The sequence below is a fragment of the Anas platyrhynchos genome, chromosome 4 (genome assembly GCF_047663525.1).
Source record: "Anas platyrhynchos isolate ZD024472 breed Pekin duck chromosome 4, IASCAAS_PekinDuck_T2T, whole genome shotgun sequence".
NCBI lineage: Eukaryota > Metazoa > Chordata > Aves > Anseriformes > Anatidae > Anas > Anas platyrhynchos.
The window spans coordinates 21,723,716-21,751,569 of record NC_092590.1 but is presented as its reverse complement, the minus strand read 5'-3'; the positions used below and the strand labels follow the sequence as shown (position 1 = coordinate 21,751,569).

Below are 27,854 nucleotides of genomic sequence, written 5' to 3'. Positions count from 1 at the left end.
GAATGGAGAAGAGAGTAAGAAAGAAAAAAGCAAGAAAACTTATGCATTGAGACAAATATAGTTTAATAGGTGAAGAAAAGAGAGGCGGAAAATTATCTCTACACCAGCCAGATCCAGTACAATCTGCTAACTCAGAACAACAGGTTACAAAGCTTACAGGCACTGTATTGATCTAGCCAAGGATCATCTTTCCAGATAACTTATCTCTACAAATTATGAATCATGCTGACACTCTGAATTTGACTTTTTGGTTTCTGATTGGCATCCTTAAAAATAAAGCATAAACAAAAACAGTAAGTTACTATGGTACAAAATTTTGAACTAACTTAGCTCACTGAGAATGCTATATTTTTCCTCCTATTATTTTATTATTTTCATCCTCTTATTTTTCTCCTCTGACTACAGATTTAAGGTCATTTTTTAAAAGCACAGTGTCTTTCAGAAGTCATCCAGAAAAGTTCATCTGGGACTTCTAGGTTATTACATCAGCATTCCGACATCCTACAGCTGAGAACACAGCTTGAGCTGCAGTTTCCACAGATTTGCATTTACTGTTAACAGCCAGGAACACTTACACATGCAGAGTTTCTGATGGATGTAAAAAACTTTGAAATTTATCTTTTTTTCTTCCTTTTAATAATGAAAATTTCTCACTATTTTTCTCTTAAACAACACTGAATTTTAACTCTTGGTGACTCTAAGTGAATAACTCAATAAGTTTTTCTTATAGTACTTATATTCTTGCTTCAGCATATAACCTTGCAGGGGAGAAGAAGATCCTACCTCAAGGTTTCTTTTGAATCCTGCCTAGATTAATAATATGCAGAAACCATTGCTATCTAACAGCCAATGAATAGTAACTGCAATTAATTAGGTCTTTTCCTAGCAGGTATCTGTCCTTGCAATTAACTGGTACCCATCCTGGAAGTCTCAGGTGAGTATACACGGAGTAGTGACAGGCTATTTCATTGCCCTAAGTGCCTGTATGTCCTCAGATTATGAAGTTCAAGTTCAAACTGCAGCCTATTCTCTGATTAATAGCTAGCCTGGAAAATTTAAGTTGCAGGCTTTTCAATTAGGAAAAAGTAAAAGGATTTCACCTAAACCAGCTTTTTACTGCTTCGTAGTCATCAAGGCTAAAACCAGATGCTTCAATCCTTCTCTAATATGGACATTATTTTAAAAATTATTGAACTAGTATTAAGTAATAATATTTCAAATATTTGGGTTTATTTTACCCAGTAAAATGGTTTTACTACATACTATCTCTTGTTTGCTTTCTACATTTACAGAAGTATAGTATTTTATTTAGTACTGTAGAGATGAAGCCTAACAAATTCTGAAATGTGCTTAGTGTAGCTGCGAAAAATAAAGCATGGTTTTGGCTGAAACTGTGTTTATATAATTTGGCTGTTCCCTGAATAGAAAGGGAATAATTGTTACATTAAACCTCCCCATTTGTGGATGAAGGAAGGAAGACAGGCAAGATATGGTCACAAGGGAAGATTCTCACAGTTCCAAAAAGAAGTAGAAAGATTCTTTTTTGTAACGATTGCTAGGGAATGCCTAGAGAATACAGGTCACTGGCACTACTGTTGCTAATAGCTGAAGCATTTCTTTGAGAGATAGCAAAATCAATTCACAGATTCACGGAACGGCTGAGGTTGGAAGACACCTCTGGAGGTCATCTGGTCCAACCCCCCTGCTCAAGCACAGTCAAATTCCCAGGCATCATTTTTAGCAAGAGCAATACTATTGCAAGAAAAGGACTGCCAAAACCTCTACTTTACTCTGCTACTTCTGAATTTATCACAAAAAGCTGTAGAACACTAAACAGAAAATCTAGAATAGATAGGTGTGAAATATGAAAGTACTATAAACCTTTCTCTTTAATCTTCTGAAAGCACTGCAGCTGCTCTGGTACTATTACTTAGACACTGGTCAAATAAAGGTAAAGTAAACTAAACTACACTAAAATAAAGTAAAATAAAATAAAATAGTGACTGTGGCTCTTTAATGTTGGAAAATAAAGAAGAAAAAAAGGAGAGAGATTTTTACTTGTCCCACCGTTAAAATGCTACTGACTGCAGACAGATGTCAAAGAAAGATGAGGACAGAAAAGAAAACATGACACTAAAAGGGTCTTATGGAACTACTGTGAACTGGAAGTAAAGGTTTTCTGTACTTGAAAACAGACTGTAGGACCTGACAGCCTGGAAGTCTCAACTGAATTTTGTGGCTGAAAAATCTTTCTGAGAGATGTTACTAGCAAAGAGTGAGATTTATAATTGTGGAAAAATCACAGTATACGCATACCAATATGGAAGTGAGCAATTACGTAGTTATCATTTAAAGATTTTTAAGCTATTTGGGGCACTTTCAATTTGATGCAGAGGTGAACAAAGCTGGCAATGGGGATGTTGTTCTAGGGAAAGCTGCTTTATAGCCCTACAAATTAAAAGACGTTTAGATGTAGAGTTTAGGGATATGGTTTAGTGGGGACTGTTAGTGTTAGGTTAGAGGTCTCGATGATCTTGAGGTCTCTTCCAACCTAGAAATTCTGTGATTCTGTGAAATTTAATCTGGCAATTACTGTGATTCAAATAGAAAACCTATAAAGAGTAGAGAATTCTCACCCTCCCTCCAAACTGAATCCAGCCACTTATCCAGCCACTGCATTATTCTAGGTTGGTGGCAATTGAGAAGATAGGTGAGGAAACATAAGCCACATACAACAACACTTCATCTGAAATCCCTACTTTATTGTTTTCTGCTACTGTGTCAAATTTCTTTAAATATGATTACTCAGAAATCAGACTTGCCAAATTTACATTTTTCCTATGAGGGAACAGGAACATAGGTTCAAAAGACAACTGTTGTATCTAAGGTCAGCTATTACTTAGGTATACAGAAATGTTTTTTGACCTAGTGCTGACAATACTTTTCCTCTGCAAGGTAATGAAACTTACCTCCAAGTAAAAAGTTAGTGGGTTTAGAAAAAAAAAAATCTCAGAGCCAGTTCCCAAATTATAACCAAAATAAACAGTAGGACTAAAACAGAGAGCTGTATACACACACACATATATAAAAAAAATCTGCATTTTTTCAGCAAAATTTAAATTTGAATCCACAAACAATAAAGAAATGTAATGTCTCGTATTTCCTTTGTTGTTTTAACTTCTTTAGTTCTGCATTTAATATACTCATAGTTGAGGGTGTGACCAATAAGTACAGAAAAAGAGGGTATGTAACATTCAAAATTATGTCAGTATAAAGCTCTATATTTTATATCTGAAAATCTTCATTAGAACTTGGTACCCTTCCCCAAGCATTTATTTGAAGACTTGAGATGTAGCAATTGCTATAGAATTATAGATATATTCCAAGGCAGTAGAAAAGAGTCACGTTTTAGTCATGCTTTAAATATTGTCCATTCACTCTTTACTTAATATTACTTTTAGCCATTATAGGAACCAGAGGGATAGCAATGTATCTTTCAAAGATAAATAACAGCACTATCATTCAATGATACACAAAATATTTTAAATATATATGAAATATGATTATTGAGCCTTAGCATTTATGACATGGACAAAGATGAAAAAAATATGCTATACACATAACAACAGAAGTTGTTAGGTACTTTTTAAATGCATACAGTATACATTCTATTTTTTATTTGGTTGTGAACAGTTATACAGAAACCCAGCAAGACTTCCAAATCTCCTAACTTGCACAGCTACAGGTATATCACTGCACTTCTGAATTGTGGTCATGGTCTAATACATTAATAGTAGAAAAATCAGGTTTCAATTAATATCCAATTTTTTTAAAAAATTCTTCAAAGCCTTATCAGCCTGTTTAAAAAAAAAAAAAAAAAAAAAAAAAAAAAAAAAAAAAAAAAGATGATGTAGCAGGCAACATTTTTTGTGATTTGCCTTTCAGCCAAAAAGTATAATTGAAAATACTTCTGTAATATTTTAGAATGACTGAAATAGTAGGCTTAATATGAACTTGGCTGAGTCAGTGTTGTACTTCTCAATCTAATAACAACCTCATTATTGTTTAATTAGTAAAGATAATTAAATATGTTCTGTTCCACACAACTGCAGAAGATTATTATTACTTGTTTCACATACTCATACTGAAGACTTCTGCTAGAAACCACTTTGTCATAGTATGTCAAATCTTAAGATGCTTTTGACAGTTTTTCCAAATGACATCAGAAGACAGGATTGCTATAGATAGATAGATAGATAGATAGATAGATAGATCGATCGATCGATCAAGGTATGCTGTGGATAACCTTAAAGACCTGTAAATGTCATTAGAGTCTGTTAGTATTGTAACAACTTTTTAAATGGTTCTGTGTCCCCACAGCTCTTTGTTTTTCAGGTTGGGAATTCACAATAAAAGAGGACAAGAAAAATTAAATACAGAATAATGTTTTAGTCATTAAATTGTCATTTTCCATGTATATCGCTGTTTACAGCAACTTGTGATGGTCATTTTTCTGAAAGGCTTCAGAATCATCCACAGCTAGGTCATCTGCTGACATTTGATAACGAAAACATGTAGAGAAAGGAATGTTTTAATCCTTTGATGTGTGTTATTGTGTTAATACATTGGTTAGAGCCTGTAGTTGTAAGTGATCTCTCAGCAGGCAAGCATCTATTAATTTCAATCATAATTACTAACAAATCTAATTATACTTTAAATTAAAAAAAAAAAAAAAAAAAGTGGGGAAAGTAGAAAGGAAAGGTTAAGATAGAAAACACTACATGAATTGGTATTACAAGATAGATTATTTTAAATTTAATATTTTAAATTTAATATTTTGTATAAATGGACAATCTCAGAAAGATTAGCTTGACTAAAATAGTTCATGTAAGTATTTCAGCTCTGTGGTATAAGGCTTGACGAAACAATCACCACTGGCAATTGAAATGCTTGCATAGCTTTTCCTTTGCTGTAGGGACCACTACTTAATTTTGAACTGGAAACTAATGTCAGTGCTTTATTCCTTCACATTACCCCCACTCCCAACCATAATTTCACTGATTGTCATTTTGTAATGAAAAAAAAAGTGACAGAGAATGGTGAGCTGTCTGCAGCTATTTTTCCAGCTACAGATCTACGCATGCATCCACACATTTATTATTCATTTGTTTGTCTCCCAGTGTGTCTTCAAAACCAACAATTTGTTTTTGAACTACTTGTAGTAATATTTAACCACTGAACCCTTTAATTACTTACACTACTGACAAGCAGGGCTCACTCAAATGCTGAGATAATGGTTCCGTACATGCAAGCTGAATTAAAAAGGCAAATGACTGAACTTTTCCTTTCTGCCTAAACCATCCATCTCTTTTATTAAGTGCACAAAATATTTTTCCAATCAGAGAAGGGAAGTCATGTCTTTTCTGCCAGTGGTTACGCTAGTGAATATAGTCTCTCAAAGACTAACTCTGATTTTCTGAAATATGAAATTTTATAGGGAACAGGAAACATTGTTCTTTCCAAGCCCCCATTATTCTATAGCCTGAATGATGCAAGGCTTTTTTTTTGTTTTTGTTTTTCACTTATAGGTGAGAAAAATGGGTTCAAAATTCATTACACCAGGAAAAACTTCAGTGTCCCCTCTGCCCTTGATCTCTTTCCTTCACCTCAGAAAAAGGTCTTTAGGAGTAATCTGCCACATAAAAGGCAATCTTCCAGGTTCAATAGCCTTTTGTGAAAAAGGGATGACTCAGATAACTAACTGCATGATAATTTTATGGCTTTGAACCTGAAGTGGGTAAGGGCACTTCCATGAATTACAAACGGTATATCACAGAAAATGTGACAAACTCATCCTTCAGAACCTTCTAATGACCACTTACCCTATTGTATACTTAGATCCAGATTCAGCTTCATAACTTTCTGGTATACAGCAGACTCCAAACTGGGACCCAAGTTATTCTGTATTCTTGTTCTAGTAAGCACAGAGAGGCAGAATCCACTGTATGGGTAAATTAATTCATGAGTGATCCCAACAGAACACACTACTTCACTATCTATACAGGGAGCTTACCAAGCTAAGAGATTCCTTTTTTTTGATGTCTCATTTAAGCTTTTAAAATTCAGTATCAATTTGGGGTTGCACAAACTCTTCAATACCTTACTTTCATAAAAGTGAGTCAAGTCACCTGTGCTAGAGCTCTACATTTCATCATCCCATCTTTCAAAGGACGCATTTGTTAAAACTAGTAAATACACCCCACTTTCCTAAGACTGAGTCCAGCTTGTTATCACAAATACACATGATTCCTGATTTAATCCTAATTTCTGCAAATGATGAATACCTGTAAAACCCAGAAACAATATTAAACTGTTCTAATAAGCATAGAGAAGCAAAGACTGATAAGTACTGACCAGCCAATACACAATTAAATAACAAAATATTAATGAATTTCAGGCCTTATGTTCTGGGTGATAGAACCCATCACTAGAAGAAATGGCTAATGACAAATTTGCATTGTTGCCAATGAAAATTCTTCGAAATAAGCATTAAAATTCAGCATAATCACAGGAAAGAAAAAAAAACAACAACAACAACAAAACAAAACAAACAAACAAAAAACAAAAACAAAAAAAAAACACTTGGGATCCAAATTTTTGGAAAATAGGAGTTTGCAAAGTAAGCAACTAGCAGATACATTAAAATGAAGAAATTGATAACTATTTTTGCAGTATGAGATCGATACACATGGGTTCCCATTTTGAAAAGACATGTATTGATTTGCACTTACAGGTACACAAGGGTTTTTCAGTGAAAATTAAGAAAATAATATTTTCATTGCATTAAAATAACACCACTCTCTCAACTGATATAGCTACACATTATATCTGATACAACCGCCATGAGTTCTCTCTTTTGTTCAAAACTGTTAAGACAAATATTCCATCAGAAATATAGAGTTTTCTGGAAATAGATTGCATGATCTTGTAATGGAGAGTCAAACTTCAGCGCATTTTCGTGGAGAACTTATAGGGGAAAATAAAACGGGGAAAAAAATAAAAAATAAAATAAAATAAAATAAAATAAAATAAAATAAAATAAAATAAAATAAAATAAAATAAAATAAAATAAAATAAAATAAAATAATAAAATGGTACTGAAACCACAATGTGGTTTTATCCCACAGTGCAGTCTAAGGAAGAAATTACACACTGAAGGAGATCAGGAGATCCCATGGCTTCAAAGTTTGGCAAATATATTCCAAAATCCATTTCCTTTTCAGTTCAATCTTTGCATATGTACCCATACTTGAGCTAATTTAACTAAAACTTCAATTTCTCCTCTTTGCATAGGAGGCAAAATGACATCAGAAAGGAACACGGACATCTATTTGTCCAGGTGACACAGCCTGGCCACTTATTATCAAGTCAGATTTTTTTTTTAACAGTTTGTCCCAGAATAAATTATAAATTTAAAATGAATAACTCCAGGGCAAAGACTTGCAACCAGTAGTAACAATAGCAACATACACTTTTTGAAAATATTTGTAACTTATACTATACAGGGATTTGCTTATTAAATATATATATATAGCAAATCTTTATGTATTTGATCACTGCATAACATGTAAATACCATTCAGGTCTTGCTTAAATCTTATGCTGACCCTTGCATAGAGATAAATTTCACTCTTTTAGAGAAATCCCTCCTATCCTGAGCTCTCATCTTTTTCTGGCACTCTTTTGAGCCAAATTTTCTGGAATTCTAATTCTAATTCATAGACCCAACCCTACATGGGGGGAAGCCTAGAGGGAAAACACCAATCTATATACACACTTTTCTAATGCATATATCACCATTTGATCTACATAATGTAGTATTTGTTCTCCACATGGTGCTGTGTCACATGCTGATGGTAGCTTTCCCTAATGTTAGACACCTACTGTTCTTACACCACTAATAGCCTCAACATAAAACAAACAAAAGCATAATTCATATCTTCCCTGTGTTATGGTGAAAGGTTCTTCTACTTTTCTTCTTCTCTAAGTCCTTTTTATGTGTGAAGGATAAAACTTTTTTTTTTTTTTTATTTTTTCCTGGCACTAAAGCATTCAAACACAGCTATATTCATATCACTACTGGCCTTAAAAATATGAAAACTAAACTAACACCATGCTCTAGCACTTTATGAATATCAGGACAATATCTACATTTTCAAATAAATGTTCTGGCATCAATGCACCAGGTTATTTTCTTTCATCCTCTGACCTCAAGGACCCTAAGCAAACCAGGGAATTGTCAGAGGATAGATGTGCATCGATAATTTTCATTCAGCTTACTCAAAGTAGTACCAGATGAGTGCTAATTACTTCAATTGCATTTGTTGACTAATCTCTAGCTCATAGAACACTTTCAATTTACTGCGTAAGCCAGTGTTCAACAATCCACAAGACTGATGTTTCTCTTTCCCATATACAACCTACATATCACATGTATGGTATAAATTTGAACTTAACCAGACATTTGCAAGTGAGGTTATAATAAGGTGATTCTCTATAGTATACTTAGAATTAAGAGTTTCGCAATGCATATGATTCACTACCAGTCTCCTTCAATCTACAGCAAGTAAAGGAAATTTCAGAGTTTTAAGTCTGTTAGCTGCAAAGCTGCAGAGAAACGTCAACAGAAAAGCAGACCTTTTCAATAAAATCTCCCGTTAAGATGCAGGTAGACAAATAGATGTCCAATTCTAATTTGGTCTCACTTTAAGAGATAAGATACAGCAAAATCAGGAACAGATAGGTAGTTGAACAGCTGTATGTGCCACGGTGTTGTATAGAACTGAGGCACATAAATATAAAATAAAAATAAAAATAAAATAAAATAAAATAAAATAAAATAAAATAAAATAAAATAAAATAAAATAAAATAAAATAAAATAAAATAAAATAAAATAAAATAAAATAAAATATCAACAGGCTATATTAATATTTTTTTAGCAAGGCAGTATATTGTGATAATATTTTTGGCCACTTGATTCAACAAGTAATATATGCATCTATCTGTTAAAATTACTGAAACTTCCAGATCTTTAAGTTGATGTCTAGCTTGGTGGTAATAGAAACTGAAGGAAAAAAATTATGTTAGAAATTAATTTTAATTTGAAACATGACAGCAATTTTTTTCTCTTTCTTTTAAATTTAACATTCTAAACACTGACTAAACCTAATAGTGACATTAACAAATAACTCTTTCAGACTAAATAAAATGAAGGCAGGAATAAGACAAGGTTCTTTGCATTCAGGGTTTATCTGTACATATATGAAGTTTATGCAGATAAGCAGTCTTCATTCATTATATATTTGTGTCATTTCTAAAGGGCTGTCTCTGAAAGGCTATGCTTCTACAGTCATTCTCAACTGTGAATAAAAATATGCTTCAGTGTTTCTCCATATGACTTTGCCTGATGTGCAAACATAAGGCACAATTCAGCTGCTCACTTCTCAACTGTGAAAGGACTTTACTGCCATTGCTGCAGGGAAAAATAAATTAGTCACAAATTATATGGCTGTTAATAAACAGCAATAACCAACTGGTAAAAGGCAATCCTTTGGGGAAAAACAAAATACTTTGAGAGTTTTTTATATTGGATGCAAACATGAAAGGCTACAAAGAACACTTCAGAAAGAGACTGAAGTAGAGGATGTGAGAATGACCACCATGATATGTATTATGTATTATTAGCTCCTAGGGTCAGAGAACTGAGAAAAAGAGAGGACGGTTAGGCTGTTGAAAAGTTTGTCACTCTTGATCTGCTCTTTAAGACTCCTCTATATCTGGCTTTTGCATATAGAATATCTTCTCTTCTGTCAGACCATGCATTTGCCATTCCAAGACAGTGGGACAAATTCCCTCACTGAAATACTTTTCATAAAAGCCTCCTTTATTAACCTAGCCATGTTCTCTCTGCGTATGCATAAATACTCAAAGAAGTGTTGACACTATGCTCTCAGATATTGGATATCCCCGTGACTCTGTTCCTTAACCCCACTAGCAGTTACACAAGGTGAGACATGTTGTGATGCAAACTGTACAAATTAAAAATAAACAAATAAAGGTCTTCACGACTGCCTTAAGAAAAAATCCAGATGTAATCTAATTACTTCCTGGACTCCACTGACACCCTGAAAAAGAAGACATGAGCAATGTAACATAATTCCATTAAAATTTACATTGCCCTGCAAACATATTTGGAAAACAAGCACAATTAAATTATTTCTCATTTTCATAGTTGCCAAGGCATAGTGTGCAGGAACCTCTCATGTCTTTATCAAGCTGTCAGTTCCTGCCTCCTCTCTGCCAACACTCCTCACCTGTCTGGGGGTGTCTCAAACATGGCTTCCACTCAGAAACCTTTCCAAGCAGCATAAAAGAAAATATTTATCCTTCAAATACTCCTTCAGAATACTATTTTGTCCGTGGAACCTAGATAGGCCTGACAAGATCGTTATTATCATGCTAACCAATATTGGCAGTTTGGGGCACACCTGACTGCATATCCCTGTTCCTTCTCCCTAGTGAACCTTATAAACCAATCATCCCATACTCGAAGAGCATCCACAAGACATGAAGTGCTATTGGCAGATTCTGCCAAAAATCTAAACAAGTTATTGAGAGAAGTTAGTATTGGGAAAGCACAAAAAAGGAAAAGGAAAGGGGAAAGCAGATGAAACAAAATGTGAGTAAAGGTACAGGAAAGAGTTGGAGCAAATTCCGGTCAGCATAGGGAAACAATCTCCACAGTAAAAGTCTTAAAAACCGTATAAGAAGGACTGTGAAACACACACACACACACCCCCCTCCACCCCTCACCCCCCCCTACCCAGGAGTTCATTTTCCCTCCTTCTACTGGCATCAAAGCTATATTTGCAGGAACCCTTTGTCTCTTCTCCCAGAGGCAAAATTTCTGGGCACTGCATCCAGTACTTCCCTTCTACCTGAGCAGAATTAGATTTTTTTATTTTTTTTTCCTGGAAACTTGGTCTGAATGCAACAAATAGGTCCCAGAGGATTAAAATCTCCTGCAAACATTTCTGATTCAAGAAATGGAGACAGAAATAACTCAAACCCTGTTTTCCCCTCCCACTTCATTACAGTTCACAATTGCTTTCCTCTGAAAAAAAAGGTATTAGTCTTGGCATAAGAAACAGCCTATAAAAATGTATTCAGCCCAAATGTTAGCTTCCTCGGTGCCAAACCCTTATTCAAAGAAACATGTGTGCACGCTGGAATAAATTTTACTATAGTTAAAATTGGAGGGAAATATTCTGTAGGCACAACAGGCAGGCTTGAGGAACCATCCTGGTTCCACTGTGACAAACCCTGCTGCCCCGTCTTGGACGCAAAGTTTTCTTATGTATTGGAAAGAGGTGGATATCATTGCCTAATGTTGCTAAGGAGTTTAAGGCAAAACTTTCTCTTATACTCAGGTTAGGTGTTCTCCTTCATTTACCAATCTCACTCTCACAGATACCTTATAAAAGCATTCCTTTTGATAGGATGTTGATGGGGCAGATGGTTCCAAACAAAAGCAGCAGACCAGGAATTAAGGCAGTTTTGAATTACTCCCCTAATAAATTCTGTGTTGAACTTCAACCTGGGACAACTTTCCCTGAGCTGAAGGACCTAACAATCAGGCTGCTGGTCATTCTTTTAGATGAAACAGGTGTCCTGCAGTGTATAAATAACTAAATATTCCTTGAACCAGAGGGAGAAATGACAGGTGACAGACTGACACAGAGTTAGAATGCTCCTGCGTGAGAGACCAGATCAAATCCCTTCTCCCTAATTATTTAGTAACCTAAATGCGATTATTTAGAAAACCTCATTGCAGGTAAGGGTGCTCAACTATAGTTTGTAACTTTTCCAGCACTACAATACCTAAATCCTTTCCAGAATTTAACCATATCTGTTTTGATTAGAATGGATATTACTAATCAGAGGTTTGGCTCTCTATTCCAAAAATGTAAGAATAGAAAAATTGGATTAGGCCAGATTTTCGGACTGCTTGTCATATGCTATCTGCAGTCCTGCACCATTCCTAACAGAATTACATCACTTCAGGAATTATTCAACTAGAAAAGGAGCAGAATCACTTTCTGACTCCAAGTAAATCAAGTATGCATAAGGTGTTGGTCAGGATTTTCAGTTCTTGTTTGCTTCGAGTTCTAAAGCTCTTGAGAAAAGAAAACTGAAATGAAAACATGCCAGAACATACAGAATAACATTATACAGTGCTACTCTCTATAGGTTAAATTAAAGAAGGGAAGAAGCTTCCTCCATTCATACAGTGTTGTGAGCTCTGTAAATGCATACATGTTTCATGTAACTATCAGATTCACAAACATATTTTATTTTTGTTTTAAAAGGTCAGATTTTTCTCTTTAATTATTGATTTATTTGCAATCCACTGCATCCACAATTTCCCTGCCACTGTTACAATGAAGGATCAGTGCCACCTACAGACAGGGATTAGAGCAGAGCACAGCTCAGTATGAAGAAAAGTAAGGAAGCAAATCAAATTTTAAGCCCCTGACCTTCTAGTTAGAACAATCACTCTGGAATGAGAAAGGGCTGGCAACAAGATTTACATAAATATTTGGACCTTTTCATTTGCTTATACTTACTGATCACAAACATTTCCCCAGTAAGTCACTGGAAAAGATGTGTTCTGGATGCTGCATTTGGCTGTATCAGTTTTCTAAATGCAAATCTCATACACAGCTGAATAAAGCAGAATACACTGCTATCTGCTCCTTTTCTGTGCATCTACTTAATTTTGGTTGGCTGTTATCTGAGTCAGTTCAAAGGGGAAAAAGCCTTCCCCCTTAATTATAAGTGCCAATTAGATTCTGGTTTAATGATCCAGATAAAATTAAAACCAGACCTACTTCTCACCCCAAACTAAGCTACATTAAACCAAACCTAAAACTTCAGAAGAGATTATAGGAAGACTGGCAGAGCAGAGCTCATTAATCAAGCTAGTTTAAGTGCTGGCAGTGGTTTGGTTCCTCCTCCCTCTGGAGAAAGAAAGGGAGCAGAGGGGAATAGGTTATTTTCTAGTCTAATCTCATTAAACCCAAACCAGTTTTACACCTTTCTTGTCTCCATAAATGCATGAACACATACACATACGCAACTGATGGAAAGGGATTCAAAACTTGCATCTAATTTTGTTTTTCTTTTTTTTATTAGAGATTAGCCCCACTGTGTTGTAACAGCAGAGAATTCATCCAGCTCACTAAGAGATCTGTGGTCACTGTACTGTGAAGACTTTAGTTCAGACAGGCTTTGCTGCAATATGTGTGCAGAAACAAACGATGGTTGCAGCCTTCGAAAGACAGCACATGAAAAATTGGTGATGCTGTCTGGAAGAAACATACAGTGACTAAGGCTCAGGAGAATAAAGAAATCAAGTTTTTTATTTCTTCTTCCGCTGTACACTTCCTGCATAACCCTAGTGCTAGTCTCTTGGAGACTAAGTTTTGCTATATGTTAAAGAGGGTTAGTAGTACTTACTTAGCTGACAGGTACGAGATTAGGTTAAAGTAGCTAAAGCCCCAAGACTCTCAAAGGGAGAGTTCATTTGGAGATGTAGTTATTAACTATTATTGCTGTATTGCAGGCAGACTCTGCAGCTTTGGGGATTTTAACAAAGGAGAGTAGGAAGTCATTGTTGACCTCTCCTTTTAAATCTTACTTCAAATTTTGACCTTCTGTTTCACATAATAGGAGAAATATTGTTTTATGAGTTGCCAGGAATTTCTCCCAAATTATTTATTGCCAACATTCATTCTACCTGGAAACAATCTGAGCACAAAAGAATGAAGAAAAACAGGCTCAAAGATTTCCAGTGCAGCACAGCAATCTGTTAAAAAAGTGACAAGATTCTGCTGTAGAAAACATGTTTTATGCATTTCATCTTTACTTTGAATCTTCTCTTTGAACAAAAAAAAAAAAAAGTGATAAGATAGAAAAAATAATGAAGTAATAGAAAATCATTTCTTAAATCTTACCTTAAAATTTGATGATATTCTATATATACTTAGGCTAAATTTTTTGACTAATAATTCTGTAGGTCTACTAATACTTTCTGTCTACATTTTTAGACAGATACTCAATTCATAATAGCTCTCATAATCTTAGGCAAGTCATTTAGTTCCTTAAGTTTCTTTAGTTCCTTTCACATTCTGTCAATTCCTGTCAGATGCAGTTACAAAATATGTAAAACAAACTTCAGGTATCTAAATCTCCATCAGCACATGAGTAGATTATATTGTATAATTAAGATAGATATTGTGTACTTTCACAATTTAGTGAATTTAAAATCCAAAGATTATTGAATATCTTTGCATCCATCTCATAAAACACAGATAAAATAAGCTAAACTGTCTTGTACTTTATAATTGGATCAAATTGATTTGAAATAGCAATTTCCTAAAGCTCCACAGAACTGATATAAATCAATTATTACAGATGAATGAAACTCACAAACTGCTGATCTATCTTGCAGCATATGAACATTCTTCATTTGTTATTATTAGGATCTGCTTTTGAACTATACCCTCCAGTTTCTCTATGCGCTGTTTGAAAGATACACTATCAGAAAAGAAGTCAGAAATAAAACCCAGGTCCTTAAACCATGTTTTATGAAGACAGAAACAATATTAGAACAACCTTTCCACAGCAGGGAGAAATGGGTTACATCTAAGGCATAAAGTCTTACATACTCACCTTTCCTGCCAGTACATTGCAAGCTGTGGACAAACATTTATCCCACCTTCCCAATTACTCCTTCCTTATACTAGAAAACATGAGATTTAAATCAGGAAGAAATGATAGTACTTAAATCAAAGAGAGGTGATTATTTAGTTATGTTGGCCAAGCATGCTTGAAAGTGTAAAGTTCAGTATTCAGGTCAAGTATCTTTATAGAGCTGTGCATATAATATTTATTCATCCTGAGTACATTTACATTTTCTGAACAACAAAATTTGCCATGGGAATTTGGTGGCAGAGGGAAAATGGCATACTTTGGAAGTGAACTAAATCTAAACTAAATAATAAGCTTTATTTAAATGTTATGTGTTAGAAATGCTGCTAGCACCAGGAACTTAAGTCTTATATAAAAGCATGACTGCTAGATATTTATTTTACCTGTTAAAAGGTGACTGTTCATCTTATTTTTCATCTCCTAGATGCTATTTGCTTTCAATCTGGTGTTCTCATTTAGAATGACATGTGCAGTTAGAAACTTTTGTTGCAAGTTTTAATTATGTTAAGGTTTGGAAGCAGGAGTGTAAGTCAAGCTTTTTCTTTTTTTAATGAACACGTTCATTATTTATAGATATTTCTACACCTCCCATCACAGTAGCTTCTGCATGCCAGAAATTCAGTCTGCAGTATAACCCCTTCCTGCATGCCCTCCCAGCTTCTGCAAACAAATTTCTTCTCAATTTTAATCTTCCATTAAGTTTGGTGCATTGTGTTGTGAAAATTTAAATAAAAAAATGTTAGTCTACTTTGTTTTCCATTACTACAAAGGGGAAATGGAAAGGGAGAAACTCAACCCCAAAATAAAACTTCTCTTCTTCTCCATTAAATGTAACAATTCCTGCAGAGACTGTCTTTGGATGCAATGAGGTTTGCAGAAGTTACTGGAGTAGCACCCTGGCACATCTACATTAGGACCAGACACAGAATCACAGAATTTCTAGACCTCAAGATCATCGAGTCCAACCCCTGACCTAATACGAACAGTCCCCACTAAAGCAAATCCATGCCATGCAGGCTACAATGATTCTTGTAAGACCCCCACAGGGTGTCCATGAGCCTCCTGCCATGGCCAACATCAAGACTGTGCCACACGACTGAGCCAGCATAGAGCTGGCCCCAAACCCCACAGCCAAACATCCAGGAGTGGGGAAGTAACACTGGCCCCTTCCACTGCTCCAGCGCTAATGAGGTTAGTTATGCAGACTGAAATCCAACTGTCCTAAATGTTTTATCATGTAAATATTAGGCAACAATTTATTCCAAGACAGACATTTGCAATGTATTAAGGGTCAAACTGTTCAATGCATAAATCTCTTCATCTGTAAAATAAGATGCTAATAGCATTCTCTAATTAAATAGACACACAAACTCTTTAGAAAGCTGTAGATCTCTAACATTCTTCAAAGGTAATCATTTTCACCATTGTGCAATGAGAAATGGAGTAGCAATTACAAGTTTTTCCATGGTGCTGAAAAGCAAATGAGTACAAGAACTGGATTTCATGAATGTTAAGTTGAATCTTCACAGGCATTTGACAGGAATGACATAGGCACAGCAGACCTTGCCCTAGGACAAGCGTAACAACAATTGAGGTGGCTTCTAATCCTTTGATACCATGCTAATCTGCAGGGTTGCTCTGGAACTTTTTAAATGTCTTTGTAGGTAAAGATCAGGAAATGGACTAACCACTTGATATTGTCTGCATCTAAATAGAAAAACATTATGCAAAAAATGTCAATGCAAAAGCAGTTATTGGCACTTTCAAAATATGATAGGCAGGTTCAAATTTCTCTATGAAATAAAAAAGCTCTTTCTTTTGGTAAACAATTTTGTGGAGTTCTTATTGTGCCAACCAAAATTTCAAGAGATCATAAGAGTGCAGCATACTGTATACCTGTTCAGTAATGTGATTGGCAGTCTTCTAGATATGTACCATCTGTGCCTAGGGCATTGAAAAGCTCTTTGAGAATTCAATTATTTGATTATGAAATATTTCTTTTTGCTGAATTCTGTAAAACAGTGCTTTCAGGATTGAATAGTGTAAGCCTAGAAAATGGCTTGTGTCCCTGGACTGATACATAATAGATCTTGATTCTTCACAAAACAGACAATAAGCACTCTGTAGCTCAGTATTATAAATAAGAAAGGAGTCTGCCTTATTTTTTTTATTTTTTTTTAATATAGCTCAGACATATCCTTTTTTTTTCAGATAGGAATATAATGAAAAATCCTGTACTTCAGAGAAAGACTAAGTGACCTTCAGTTTGTTTTTCTATATAAATATCAGACTGTTCTTAATGTCACTATGTTATACTCCTTTAATGAGTCAAGCATTTTTGCCAGAGGGAAGAATAATCTCTTATTTTTACCTTTTGAACAAGCATTATACCAACATGAACCTGCTGTAGTTGCAAAATTGTTGTCTCATCAACTACCATAAATACAAAGAAAAACGACCTGTACTTGCCATTGGGTCTCCATCTGCACTTTTTAAATGATTCTAAGACCTCAGGGCTCCTTTGCTCCCATATATCATAGCCACTCTGCCTCTGACTGAGCATTTTCAGTACACATTGGAAAAATATATAAAAATGACACTTGTTAGATTATGTGGTACGCAGCTATGAAAGAAAGTACTGGGGTAAGGAGCAGTCACAAAAGTCATATTCCTTTATCTTGTAAGAGAGATTTGCACCTTCAGAAGGCAAGGGTTATTTCATCATTCTAAGACTCAGATTGGAGAGGAGCGTTACAAACCAGAGTAATACTGCACTTGGAACAGTTGTTGAAAAACTGTTCAAATAACTAGTATCTTTCACTTAGTATTTGCAGAAATAAGATTTTGCAAACAAGCACAGAGAGGGAAAGAGTGTTGAAATGGAGCTTACTTTACTTAATAACTCCTAGTGACTCAAGAGAATGTTAATAGACATTTTTTAAGTGAAGAATAAAACTGAGAAAATTTTACTCCTGGTATCAATGAAAGATTCAGGACAGCAGATACCAAGAGGATACACCTCTTGTATCCTCCAATTTGGGGTTAGATAATGTCTACTACAATGTCATCTGCTCTGTTACAGATGTTACAGCATATTAGAGAGTGAAGAATAGATTTCATGGATTCTAGGGAAGACCAGAAATAATGCTAAGCAGTAGACAAACTACAACATATTCTAAAAATCCAATGAGATGAAAACTTTTGGAGGCATAGACTATCTAGGAAGAAGGCAAAAGGCAGACAGAGGAAAGCACAATTTTTTTTCCTACTATTCTTTTTATGGTCACCTCTGGATGTGTAATGTGCTAGAAAGATCCTTCCAGTGAGAAGAAAAAAAAACAAACAAAAAAACCCTTTTTATTCTTAAGTACAGTGAAAGAGTCAGAAATCCTACTTTAATTCTACTCTAATATTGTTCTTCTACATCGTTTTTGGGAAAACTGTGTTAGAAATAAGAGAAAGAAACAGATATTTCAAATATTACTTTCATTGCAACAAATATTTTTGCTTCTTCAGCAATAATGAGCTAAGAAAATTTTGTCTAACTTGATCGTTTTAAAAAACTGGGACATAGCAGTAGAATTACCGCAATTTGCTTTAAGGACAGACTAGGGGAAAGGAATGTATTTTAGGATGATATTCCAAAAAGAACATTTAATATATGAGTTGTTTGCAGATATAAATTATGGGAAATATAATAGATTAGTATTCTGCTTCTCAATAGAAGTATTATATTTCAAAAAGATTAATACCCTCACTTCTCACTATGACAAGGGAAAATGTTTGCTCTGATATTCATGCCTACAGTTTCCACTGAAGACAGCAGATGTTCCATGCAATCTCTGTCTGAATGGAAAAGCTATGAAACTATAAGGGCTAAAATAGTGTGGGTTTCAAATAATTCCGTGTAAAATTTTCAAATACAGTCAAGGTTTTGTATCTATAACATACTATTTTTTTTGACCAATGTTTCTTTTATATGGGTGCTTCTCTGTCTTGCTCTGGTCATAGAGTCTTTATTTTTTATATTTCAATGCTCTATAAGTTTATTATTAAACACTTTATTATTACTTTTTTACAAATCTTCTATAAACATATTTTATTAAAAATCAAACAAAAGCAGCCCCATAAATCTGCCAAGGAGCCTAGTAATGACTAGATTTACAAACCTGAAAGTTAAGAATTCAACAGGGAGAGAGCAAGAGAAAGAAAAGAATAGTAAAATTTTAATTAATCACTACAGCAGGACAATCTTAGTCTAATATCTATAAGTTGTAGCTGACAAATATCCTATTTTAAGGGGACTTCTTAGAAAGGCATAACAGGACCTGATATCCTAATATATGTACTAAACATTTCAGAATTCAGAAAGCAGATTACTGGAATTGTTAAACCCTCATTTTTATTAAAATACAATTCAAAAATTGTGGCATTAACTAAAACATTCCAGAATTTTTATGAACAATTTTCTAGGGAGTGTAGAACTCCAGCATGCTGTGGAGAATTAAGACAAAATTAAGTAACATAATGAAAATGGAAACTCCACTTGTTGTTCTACATGCAGGACATGTGTGGAAATAATTGTGAATTGTTTCCAGGCAGAAGGGTCTAGACAATTTAAATAAATAAATAAAATTTTGAAATGGAAATGACATTAGACAAGAATCAGTTGTGACACTGTGACAATAATTTGAACAAATCAGTATAGTTGAAATGCACTGTCTCTCTTTTAAACATCAGAATATTCCCAAATGTTTTTAATATACTCTGAAATTATTTGTTTTACATCTAGTCTCTGCTTGTTTAATACTGGATAATACAGCAGTATAGCAAAAACACAGCAGCTCATTCATTACTCATGTGGAATGAACTTTTTACTGCCTTTGGTAGTTTTGAATTTGATTTGTACAGATGTATTCTTTTATTCCATCTCTAAAGTTTCCCCTCTGACACGCTGATGCAAATTTTAGAATATGTTTAATTCAGACTAATTTCAGATAATTAAAAGTCTGCTCATCATGTTGACATAATAATCAGCAGAGATAATATTCTGTAAGTCACATAAGATGGAGATGTGAATATTTGTGACATAAAAGTGCTGGCAGGTTATATCAGTACTATGAAAGGTTTTTTTCTTTAAAGGCCTGTATTAACAAAACTTAAAGGCATGTCATGTATTGCTTCTTTTATGGATCTATACCTGGTTAATAAAACATAAACTGCAAATGTTGTTGTCATGCAAGGAATTCTTACACCATCTATTTTAATCCACAGAACCAAATATTCTGGCACCATATGAAGACCTAAATGTCTGATCCCATCAAATCTGATATATGAAAGCAACTAGACAGCAATTCAACTAGGAAATTATTGGACAATAAGACCCTGTTTTGTAAAGTGCAAGACAGTTTCTGCTCCCATTCCTTCTGGTTGTAATATGAGGGAGCAGAATTTCAACAAGGTATATTTTGCTGAACACAGCTCCACTTTTCATTCAGTAGGAAAAATCCTTTTAGTATAAAAGAATTTTTAGCATAATGGGATGAAGCACATCAACAAAGTACCCGGGTATCATACCCTGAAGTCTCCATATGTTCCTTTAGAATAGGATCATTTAACCACAGGTGGAGGGTGGGCAGAGAGGGAGGATGCAAAGCTGTGCATTATTAGAACAGTTGAGATTTACACTTGATGAATTACAAGATATGACAACTTGGTCAGTATTATTTGATGCATTTTGAATTTGGTATTTGTAGCTATTAATAGCTTTGTAAATACTCCCAGATAGAAAGCCTTACACATCACAAACTGTTAGTGGTATAAGATTAGACATGAGCACCACAGCTGAATTTAATCATCTGGTCCATTTTCCAGGTATCACCACCATATGGATGCAAAATCCAGAGAACATCAGCAGAAATCCAGAAGTTGGAATTCACATTCATAGAAAGGGAGAGCTCTAAAATAATAGGTTCTCATTCGATTCATGTTTTTCCTTACAAGAAAATAATCCATCCTGACATTTTTAATCTTCCCTAAGTGCTCAGCAATACTTACAGCACTAAGACAGTTTGTCCATTGCCTGTTTCCACCTCCCCTAGATCCTATGCATTTCAAATATGAATGATTCTTTTAGATGTGCGATTTTCTTAAGGTTTCCTGGCTATCTCTCACCTGTTCCTAGACTTATCAGCCTTACACTTTTTCCTAATTTATTGGTCACTTGTTCTAGGGAATTATTATGTTCTACAGAATTGCTTATTCTACTCATGAGGTTGTATGTATTATTGGCATCTTCGCTAGAATTAATTTCACTTTTAGTTACATGTCCCTCTGGTGTTAATATTTTTTTGCTTTTCATTTTTAGAAATTCTATTTTCTACTTCACTGACTTATTGTTTCTTTCTGATTCAAAAGGCTGTATCTTTTTAATATCTTGTGCAATTTCTCTTTCAAAACTAACCTTTGGTTTTCTCATCAATTTAGTAAAACGGCCTAATAGGTCTTGTACTTCCTTCCAAGAAAACAAATGATCATAGTATAGATTTTAGGGTTTCTATCTACACTGTTGATATTTTTTTTTGCTGTCCTATAATCTTTACAGGAGGATATTATCAAGACAATAATAATCCAAACTTCTTATCACATTATGGAAATGTTACTGATTTTAGAATAAGTTTAGGTGAAGAAAGAAGAACATTGGGAGACAATAAAAAAAAAAAAAAGACACTGTACAGTGAACAAGAAAGCAAAGACTTAATTCTGGTGTCATAAAAAGTATCTGTATTTGTTTAGTTTTAGATGACTGTGAATCAGTAATTGTTTGATCAAGTAGACAAAATATGATATACTGCCGTATAGATATTTCAGTCTAAGCACATCAGGAAATTGGTCACCATCATTCAATGCTTTATCCTGTATAGAAGACCACCACCAGGACTAAATCATTTCAGATTTCCTATTTGGAAACAGCATCCTCCTCATTGCCCTAAAAACCTTCTTAATTCCAGAAACATAGAGAAGCATTAGCAGTAGTGAAATACAGTTGTAAAATCTCCAAACTGGGCTCTGTTCAGATTGAAATGATAGTGTAATAGTAAAATACCACAATACTATTACAATAGTCTTTAGTTGTGCCAAACAAAATACGCTGCAGCTGAAGAAACTTTTATTTGAAGACATCTTCCTTGTCATGAGCAAATTACATGCACTAAGTGAACAAAAAGCAATAAACCAGCAGATCTCTGTATGAGAAAATCTCACTCAGGCATGTGACTTCTGACACAGAAAGGTGGTCTCTCAGCTGTAGGAAGGCTACAGCATACAGAAAACCATTAAACTTTCAGAAGGAAGAGTAATCAAAAAACAGAAACAGAAAATCTGAACAGTCATAATAACATGCCCCAGATTCTTTTCTCACTGCAAGAAACTCAAAATTATATTCTGTGTTGTTGTGTTTTTTTTTGTTTGTTTGTTTTTGTTTGCTTGTTTTTTTTTTTTTTGTTCTTTTTGTTGTTGTTGTTTTTCTTTTTTGTATTTATGGATCAAGTGTTTTCTCTTTTTATCAGTAAATCCTCCTACCCAAAAGTTTCTTGACTAGTCAGAGAAAGTCTTAGATATCCTTGAATTTCTCCATGTGTTTATATTGAATTAGATTAGTTGGCAAGAGTTTCTTTATCAGTCAGGAAAGTATCTAGCAGACAAGGAAAGAAATGGCTGAAAGTGCAAATAAATTACAGTCCCTTAATCTCTGCAGATAGCACATTTCCAGGAAAAAGCACCAATGTAATTTGTTCCCTCACCTTGCCTGCCTCTCCCTCAATGAAAAAGTAAAAGACTATAACTGAAAAGTTCCAAGCCAGATCAGTTAAAAAACATTTATAGGTATGGGATAGAGCCAGGAATTGTTCAGAAACTGAGAAGACATTCAAATTGCAAAATGAGTCATTAACATATGTAAATTGTTTGCTTAATGTGTGATATTGAGACATGCATTTAACTGTGGCTTCAGTGGAAAGCTTGAAGTCAATTTTAAAAATAAACACAGAGAAAAACTTTAAGTGGCATTCATAAGAAATAATGTACATTTGAAAGAAAAAATAGAAGTACAGGCAGAAGCCTGTGCTTCTTTTAATTACATTTATAATTAGATTTTAGTTAACGTGGAAAAACACCACTTCTCAGGAGCATATAGAAATAAATCTTTAAAGAGGCATCAGTACTGCCATATTCTATTTTTAAACATCTAGGAAATTTGGCATCCACCAGCAGTATTCAAAGCATTCAGCAAGCTGACTTGCAAACCACCATTGGGAAGAAGCAATTCCAAAGAAGTGACTCCATCATCCAGACGTAATAAAGTAATTAAATCTGTTCATGATATTCAAGCCTGAGTTGTCTCTTAGGATTAGTTTCCTATACCACAACATCCTTTTTTCAGGGAAAAAAAAAATATAGCTAGAAACATCTTTTACATATGCATACATAAGATTCTAATTAGGAAGGCATTCACATATAGGTAAGAGCCCTATAACATACTCAACCTGATTTATAATTAGACCCAAGCCCCTAATTAGATGTTCTGACACATATACTAGTCAAGGCTAGTCTTTGCCTTGTATTCCTCTTTCTTGGTCCTTCTTTTGCCTTTCTCAGGAGTTTTTTTACTAATCCAAAATAAAACCGGAGACATTGAAATATTAGAGGCATTGTTCACAATACAGACAATCACCAGACTGCTATATTCTTCTTGTTCTTCACCTCAACACCATGCTGTGCTTCTGAACAGGTATTTTGAAGATGTCCTTAGCACATACCTTAAGTATCACTGTAATTCATTAATGTGACCGGCTTAATGACAGCCCTAGGGCTGTCCATATCCCTCATGATTTTACAGGAACTAGTACTTGTCCTCAAAAATGAATTGTGTTTGGATTGTGTAGTCACTGAATGTCAATAGGTAGCTAGGAAGCTATTTTCATTCTTGCTTGCATTTCAATTCAAAATGTGTGAGGGTTTTTTAAGCATGAATTAACATGTGTAAGAAATTAAAAGGGCAACTGTTCCCCTTGGAGAGGTTCTTGAATTTCACTGGGTCACTGTTCCTTCAGCAATAGCGTGAAAAGAACACTGCACTTCTGATTTACGAGCCTTATGAGTTTTACAGACCAAAGCCCAAACAAAAGCCTCCCTCATGTCATTTCCTATGAAATGCTTCTACAGCCACAGCTTTGGCAGCACTGTGATAAGTGTTATTACCATAACAATTGCAACTATCAGTGGGAGAAATTGTCTGACCAGTGAAATTATCACGGGGGCAAAACATCTCCACAGTAAAGAACAGCATTTTAACTCCAAAAATGAACACATGAAACTTATTTTTGTTACTAGTTATTCCCAAACAATTTCTTTAGAAAAGGGTAACAAATGGTTTGTGCTACTTACAGTACAGTTTCAAGGCTCAGATGTCTTTTTTTTTTTTCAGATCTAAAAAGCAATGAAAATGTCAATTACATATAGCAAAAACAAAAAGTAATCTATCCAATACAGGTATCTTTCTTGGTATTGTCACAAGTTTGCCTCTTTATGTGTATCTAAACAGCCTGTATTTTTGTCTTCTGCCCTTGTGAACTTTTGCTGTGCAGTCATCCACTCAGAATTAGACTGGATGTTTCATAAATTTTTACCATTCTGGTTTCTATAGAGTATGATTTTCATTTGAACTCGTATTCATATACATACACACAGCTGTTCCCAGCACCCTACACTCAAAGGCATAAAATGCATAATGCAATATTTGAGGAAGATCAAAATCAAGAAAATACAAATAATGCACATATAAATCATCAGTTTCTCAAGAAATATTCAGTGTTCCTGCCTTGTAAACATTTTTTTATATAATCTATCTCCTTCTTTAATTCTTTAAGCCCTTATGTTCTGATACACATAATGATACACAACCCCAACATTTGTGAGAAATGTAATAAATTTTGAGTTGGACTGAATCACAGGCCTCAAATTAGGGGGGTTTGAAAACTAGAATAGACATCCAAAAGTTATGGTAGAGCCTAGAAGTACTGTTTACAACACCCCTTATAAAAACTTCCAGATATGGTGTTCTCTTGAGCTAATGAGATTCAATCCTACCTTTCCCTTCCCAGGCTTTCATCTAGCTGCTGTGAACTGCAGAGATTTGGGAACCAAGAGAGACGCAGGAAACTATTCTCCCATTTTTCTCTTAGAGTAGGACTTTTATCGAAGAAGTGATTTCAAATTCTGGAAAGTATTTTGTTCCAGAAAATATAAATTTTACCCCAATGCTTTAAAACTTTGGAGGAAAGCCCAAATCCTGAGTCTATATCAAGGACTAATTACACGCTGTATCTTTGTCTAGCAAGTATAGAATACAAAATGTATACACAACCTCAGAGCATAGAGTTTTACATTCCATGCAAGTACCTATTTGCAGGGAAAGTCATGTGCTTTCTATTTCTCACTCAGACACAGTAAATATTGAAACCTAACACAAATTAGCACAGCTGCAAAGATGCTAAGAGCTGACAGTGGCCAGCTGACTGGGAAGTCCTTAGGGAAAGTAGGTACCTACAGCCATGAGTGAGTGCTGTAGCTACTAAGAGTCTACTGTCACTCCTGCCCTATTTGCAGAGGAACATACTTTGAAGACAATTTCAGAAGAATTCTGTGATTTCAAGACCTGTTTAAGTATATTCATTTTTCTCTGGAGGAGTCCAACAGACAATGAGATGAGTTGTAGATGTAGGCCCTTAGAAATAATAGTATAGTGGATGCTGAACTACCAAAAAAAAAAAAAAAAAAATCACTCAGCTGTGAATCTTCACCCTGAGTTCACTACCTGCCTCATTAAAAAATAAATAAATAATAATAATAAAAAAAAACTTAGTAGTGGCAGTAGTGCACATGGTTTCCTCATGATTGTTCTCCCTGAGGCTTTTCTACCTCCTGTAAGAGACTAAACAGTGAACCAGTCAGATAGTATGGAAATGACTGCTCGTCTGGTTGGGGAACTGCCAGGTTCTTTTTCCTGCTGTAGAGCACTCTATATCTGAAAACTGAGCACATGCCTCCCACACAGTAGCAGTACCTTCTAGCCCTCATTTTTAGCAGCTTGATTACTGTTGTGGATAATGTAGAAGGAAAAGAAATTGTCAAGTTTTTAATTATGCCTTACACGTACATGTAAATGAAGTAATTTAGTGATGGGTGCCTGGCAGGAGCTACCTATTCAATACAGCGAAATCTTCATCTAGACCAGGCAAAAATTAAAACAAAACAAAACAAACAAAAACACACACACACACACAGAAAACTGTACACACAATAAAAGCTGTAGAGCTTCGTTCCCCTGGGACACCTCTAGTTGAAAATCCAGATCTTAGCAGACTTTGGTACATCCCCAGATAGTCTCTTAACCTCCCGTTCTTAGCTACCCCATATTGTTTTTATAAGGTCCATGACGGCTTTTCTAAGCCCATCCAAGTCAGGTTTTTCAATGTGAGTGATATGCTGCCTTCTTAATTAATCTTGCTATAGTCATTGTAATCAAATAAGTATCTCTGTCCAGGGTCAGAAGAAGGTCTGGAAAGACTGGGAAGCTGGGGTGACCCAGCATGTCTGTTTTAGGCGTGGTTTTGTGGTGTGTTTTCTTTTTTTGGGAGGGGGAATTTTTTGTAGTTAAAGAATGGATGCAAATTTTCTTTTCCACAATATTAAATGGAAAGGGAATTTATCCTGAAAGAATTCAATTTAATTAAAAATTAGATAAACTTGTTCTAAAACCCACATCACCCAAGAAACACATAACCACAGGCCCAAGACGAAATTATTTGAACTGTGTCTAAATGAATAACAGACTAGAAGGAGGCTGTTTCCACCAGCAACATTCTGATAGTTCACAAATTCTTTCCTTCACAACAGTCAAAATATAATAGGAGGGGATTTTAGAGGCATAATCACTTCCCCTGGCATTCAGTCATATGGCAATGTCAGAAACCACTTTGGAGGGCAGGCCAAGCCACAGGATTTGTAACCAGTCTGTCTGTAAATGGGTGGGTTTTATTTTAATGATAAACAATAACAGAAAAACTGAAACGCTGGCACTAATACTTCCTGAAGGACAATGATGATTACAACCCACTGTTCTCTGGCAGGGATTAGCTTCACAGCTTTGAGGAATTTCTGATATAATTGAGTAATGTGTCTCCAAAGATCAAAGCCAGCTCTGTTAGCGGGATGGGAGTTAGCATTAGAAACACCAGGAAAGAATAAATCCAAGTAAGCCAATTTTATTCACACGCACAGATCCAGTAAAGGTTTGCACAACATCATTTTTTTCCCCAAGCCAACAGAAATGTAAGAACACATGACTCTTTGCTAAGTAGGATCTTGAAAGAAATGATGTTGAGTAATCTGCACCTGATGTTCCTCCTCTTCTGATGCAGCACCACTTATGGCTTTGGTGTTATGGTAATCAGTTTCTTTCCCCTTTTCCTACATTAACAATTGCTTGACTAATTGAAAGATCCACTTCATTACCAGCCCTGCAACCTGCAATGATGTACCATTGGGTACTGTAGGAAATACCAAGTTCCTGTGAAGTTTAGCAGTTATTGAAATTTGGGCTGTTTTTCTAAGCTGGCTTGAGTCACTAACCATGACCCAGCCAAAAGAAAGTTCTTCCTTCAGATCCAAGAGGAGACCAACTAGTGTAAGATTCTGTGGTTTCCGTGCAAAACCACTTTAACTCTCTAGCTGAGCTGTGTTGGCCTAACTTTACTGATGCCACTGAAAAGCTGCTAATTTATATACCGATGTAGGCTCTACTGATTGGTGCTTAGAATCTCACTGGGGTATTCCTGATTCTTTTTACATCAACCTACCACATGCCTAGAGATTTAGGTGAAGACTTTTTTTTTTTTAAAGTAAGAAAAAGGTATATTGCTATACTGCTATCCATATAGTATCATCAGTCAGGATGTAATTAG

General features: G+C 35.0%; 1 long non-coding RNA gene across 1 annotated transcript; it reads right to left on the bottom strand.

The window, feature by feature from the left end:
• Positions 1-3,418: 3,418 nt before the first annotated feature.
• On the bottom strand, positions 3,419-24,313 carry LOC110353133 (uncharacterized). The gene is made up of 3 exons (XR_005265682.2): positions 24,277-24,313; positions 5,883-6,001; positions 3,419-3,857 (listed from the first exon to the last, which is right to left on the bottom strand). It is a non-coding gene; the product is annotated as an uncharacterized lncRNA (long non-coding RNA).
• Between the last annotated feature and the right edge of the window lie 3,541 nt (positions 24,314-27,854).